Below are 5,676 nucleotides of genomic sequence, written 5' to 3' on the forward strand. Positions count from 1 at the left end.
TTTAATTTTCTTTTCTGGTTGGGGTTGTTAGGGGAGGCGAATGCAAGAGTTATGGAAACAGGGTCAAGTATTCAATCTGTTGTGATGAGAGAGTTTGGGAAGCTGAGTCAGGTTGTTGTTCGCTGTTGTAACTGCGCTTGATGGATTGATTCGGGTGAGAAAACTGCAGGTGAGCTGGTGACGAGTTTGGTTAATGTGTGAAGAAGAAAGCTGAGAGTAATTGTGAATCAAGAGCAAGGTTAGTGGGTTATACGTAGGGGTTGAAGGACAAGTCAATTGGGAGGCAAGTTTGAATGGAGAAAAACTGGAAGAAGTGAAGTGTTTTAGATATCTGGGACTGGATTTTACAGCGGATGGAACCATGGAAGCGGAAGTGAATCATAGAGTGAAGCAGGGGGCGAAAGTTCTAGGAGAGTTGAAAAATGTGTGGAAGGCGAGAACGTTATCTTGAAAAGCAAAATTGGGTATGTTTAAAGGAATAGTTTTTCCAAAAATGTTATATGGTTACGAGGCGGAATGGGTGGATATGCTGGAAATGAGATGTTTGAGGACAGTATGTGGTGTGAGGTGGTTTGATCGAGTAAGTAATGAAAGGCTAAGAGAGATGTGTGGTAATAAAAAGTTTGTGGTTGGGAGACCAGAAGAGGATGTTTTGAAATGGTTTGGTCACATGGAAAGAATGAATGAGGAAAGATTGACAGAGAAGGTATATGTGTCAGAGGTGGAGGGAACGAGAAGTGGGAGACCAAATTGGAGGTGGAAAGATGGAGTGAAAAAGATTTTGTGTGATCGGAATCTGAACATGCAGAAGGGTGAAAGGCGTGCAAGAAATAGAGTGAATTGGTACGATGTGGTATACCGGGATCGAGGTGCCGACAATGGATTGAACCAGGGCATGTGAAGCGTCTGGGGTAAACCATGGAAAGTTTTGAAGGGCCTGGATCTTGAAAGGGAGCTGTGGTTTCGGTGCATTATACATGAGTTGTGCGCAGGAGGATGGATGTGCTGGAAATGAGATGTTTGAGGACAATGTGTGGTGTGAGGTGGTTTGATCGAGTAAGTAACGTAAGGGTAATAGAGATGTGTGGAAATAAAAAGAGCGTGGTTGAGAGAGCAGAAGAGGGTGTTTTGAAATGGTTTGGGCACATGGAGAGAATGAGTGAGGAAAGATTGACCAAGAGGATATATGTGTCGGAGGTGGAGGGAACGAGGAGAAGTGGGAGACCAAATTGGAGGTGGAAAGATGGAGTGAAAAAGATTTTGTGTGATCGGGGCCTGAACATGCAGGAGGGTGAAAGGAGGGCAAGGAATAGAGTGAATTGGATCGATGTGGTATACCGGGGGTGACGTGCTGTCAGTGGATTGAATCAGGGCATGTGAAGCGTCTGGGGTAAACCATGGAAAGCTGTGTAAGTATGTATATTTGTGTGTGTGGACGTATGTATATACATGTGTATGGGGGTGGGTTGGGCCATTTCTTTCGTCTGTTTCCTTGCGCTACCTCGCAAACGCGGGAGACAGCGACAAAGCAAAAAGAAAAAAAAAATATATACATATATATGAAGTTGTAAGTTTTCATTTGTTGGCAAAACACAAAGAACATCACCTACATACCAAAACCAAATTGCATTAGAAGGTAAAATATCCTTTAGTAATTTTGTTTCAAAAAATTCCATATAAAGATTACTTAGTACAGGTGAAAGAGGGTTACCCACTGCAATACCAAATTTTTGAGCATAACAATCTCCATTAAATTCAAATTCAGTCTTTTATACATAATTTTATCAGTTCAATGAAATTATACTTTGAAATAGGTAAATGACTATCATCCAACACATCAAATAAATATTCTAAAAGGTCATCAACTGGAACTTTGGTGAAAAGTGAGGAAACATCAAAGCTAATTAGTTTAAAATCAAAGTCAACACTGATATTGTTTAGCTTGTTGACTAAATCTACATCGTTCATGATATTAGAATTTGACAACTTACCAACTAAAGGGCTTAATAAAGAAACTAACCATTTTGACAATTCATATGTGATGAAGCCTACTGAACTCACTATAGGTCTTGCTGGAAAATTCTGTTTATGGATTTTCATAAGTCCACAAATATATGGCAATGAAAGGGATTAAGATGATAAACTTTTGATAAGAGAAGTGTTACCTTTCAACAACAACCTCATTTCTTTATTGAAATAAGAATTAAATGCTTATATGGGATTTTTACTAAGTTTAGAATATGTTGTGTCATCATTTTGAAGATGATTCATTTTAGATAAATAGTTACTTTTGTCTAAAATCACAACAAAGTTAGATTTATCTGCTTTAGTAATATGTATATCCTTGTCTTTTTTAAGGTGTTAATAGCTCTTATGAATCTTTTAGGGCAATTAGCTACCACCGGTTTTGACAAAGTTGGCATATACTAAACCCTTCCAGATATCACTTTCATCATTACTTCAATTACTGTATTTTTCTAAATTAAAAAAAGACATTTTGACATCGACACAGATAGCTTCGCTGTTGGAGCAACCAAAACTTAAACTATAGCCTAACACACATAAGGAATCTTTATCTAGTTGTTTATTAGACAAGTTTACCACAAAAGATGGGTTTGAGTTCTTTCTCCAGTCGCTTTTTTCAATAAGATGCGCCAACTTACAATTTAGTGACACTTGTACCCTATTGCTTTCTTTCCTTAATTTATCATAGCAATAGTGCAATATCCTGTTCTGCCAGTGTGTCGGTATTGCTCCTTATATATATATATTTATATATATATATATATATATATATATATATATATATATATATATATATATATATATATATATATATATATATATATATATATATGTATATATGTATATATATCTATTTTGCTTTGTCGCTGTCTCCCGCGTTAGCGAGGTAGCGCAAGGAAACAGACGAAAGAATGGCCCATCCCGCCCACATACATATGTATATACATACACGTCCACACACGCAAATATACATACCTATACATCTCAATGTACACATATATATACACCCACAGACATATACATATATACACATGTACATAATTCATACTGTCTGCCTTTATTTGTTCCCATCGCCACCTCGCCACACATGGAATGATAACCCCCTCCCCCCTCATGTGTGCGAGGTAGCGCTAGGAAAACACAACAAAGGCCACATTTGTTCACACTCAGTCTCAAGCTTTCACGTAATAATGCCCGAAACCAAAGCTCTCTTTCCACATCCAGGCCAGACACAACTTTCCATGGTTTACCCAAACGCTTCACATGCCCTGGTTCAATCCATCGACAGCACGTCGACCCCGGTATACCATATCGTTCCAATTCACTCTATTCCTTGCCCTCCTTTCACCCTCCTGCATGTTCAGGCCCCGATCACTCAAAATCTTTTTCACTCCATCTTTCCAACTCCAATTTGGTCTCCCACTTCTCCTCGTTCCCTCCACCTCTGACATATATATCCTCCTTGTCAATCTTTCCTCACTCATTCTCTCCATACGACCAAACCATTTCAAAACACCCTCTTCTGCTCTCTCAACCACGCTCTTTTTATTTCCACCCATCCCTCTTACCCTTACATTACTTACTCGATCAAACAACCTCACACCACATATTGTCCTCAAACATCTCATTTCCAGCACATCCATCCTCCTGCGCACAACTCTATACATAGCCCACGCCTCGCAATCATACAACATTGTTGGAACCACTATTCCTTCAAACATGCCCATTTTGCTTTCTGAGATAATGTTCTCGACTTCCAAACATTCTTCAGGTCTCCCAGAATTTTCGCCCCCTCCCCCACCCTATGATTCACTTCCGCTTCCATGGTTCGATCCGCTGCCAGATCCACTCCCAGATATCAAAAACACTTTACTTCCTCCAGTTTTTCTCCATTCAAACTTACCTCCCAAATGACTTGACCCTCAACCCTACTGCACCTAATAACCTTGCTCTTGTTCACATTTACTTTTAGCTTTCTTCTTTCATACACTTTACCATACTCAGTCACCAGCTTCTGCAGTTTCTTACATGAATCAGCCACCAGCGCTGTATCATCAGCGAACAACAACTGACTCACTTTCAAAGCTCTCTCATCCACAACAGACTGCATACTTGCCCCTCTTTCCAAAACTCTTGCATTCACCTCCCTAACAACCCCATCCGTAAACCAATTAAACAACCATGGAGACATCACACACCCCTAACGCAAACCTACATTCACTGAGAACCAATCACTTTCCTCTCTTCCTACACGTACACATGGCTTACATCCTCGATATAAACTTTTCACTGCTTCTAACAACTTGCCTCATACACCATATATTCTTAAAACCTTCCACAGAGCATCTCTATCAACTCTATCATATGCCTTCTCCAGATCCATAAATGCTACATACAAATCCATTTGTTTTTCTAAGTTTTTCTCACATACATTCTTCAAAGCAAACACCTGATCAACACATCCTCTACCAATTCTGAAACCACACTGCTCTTCCCCAATCTGATGCTCTGTACATGCCTTCACCCTCTCATTCAATATCCTCCCATATAATTTACCAGGAATACTCAACAAACTTATACCTCTGTAATTTGAGCACTCACTCTTATCCCCTTTGCCTTTGTACAATGGCACTATGCAAGCATTCCGCCAATCCTCAGGCACCTCACCATGAGTCATACATACATTAAATAACCTTACCAACCAGTCAACAACACAGTCACCCCCTTTTTTAATAAATTCCACTGCAATCCCAGCCAAGCCTGCTGCCTTGCCGGCTTTCATCTTCCGCAAAGCTTTTACTACCTCTTCTCTATTTAACAAATCATTTTCCCTAACCCTCTCACTTTGCACACCACCTAGACCAAAACACACTATATCTGCCACAAATATATATATATATATATATATATATATATATATATATATATATATATATATATATATATATATATATATATATATATATATATATATATATATATATATATATTTTTTTTTTTTTTGCTCTGTCGCTGTCTCCCGCGTTTGCGAGGTAGCGCAAGGAAACAGACGAAAGAAATGGCCCAACCCCCCCCCATACACATGTATATACATACGTCCACACACGAAAATATACATACCTACACAGCTTTCCATGGTTCATCCCAGACGCTTCACATGCCCTGATTCAATCCATTGACAGCACGTCAACCCCGGTATACCACATCGATCCAATTCACTCTATTCCTTGCCCTCCTTTCACCCTCCTGCATGTTCAGGCCCAGATCACACAAAATCTTTTTCACTCCATCTTTCCACCTCTAATTTGGTCTCCCACTTCTCCTCGTTCCCTCCACCTCCGACACATATATCCTCTTGGTCAATCTTTCCTCACTCATTCTCTCCATGTGCCCAAACCATTTCAAAACACCCTCTTCTGCTCTCTCAACCACGCTCTTTTTATTTCCACATCTCTCTCTTACCCTTACGTTACTTACTCGATCAAACCACCTCACACCACACATTGTCCTCAAACATCTCATTTCCAGCACATCCATCCTCCTGCGCACAACTCTATCCATAGCCCACGCCTCGCAACCATACAACATTGTTGGAACCACTATTCCTTCAAACATACCCATTTTTGCTTTCCGAGATAATGTTCTCGACTT

The sequence above is a fragment of the Panulirus ornatus genome, chromosome 30 (assembly GCF_036320965.1).
Source record: "Panulirus ornatus isolate Po-2019 chromosome 30, ASM3632096v1, whole genome shotgun sequence".
Taxonomy (NCBI): Eukaryota; Metazoa; Arthropoda; class Malacostraca; order Decapoda; family Palinuridae; genus Panulirus; species Panulirus ornatus.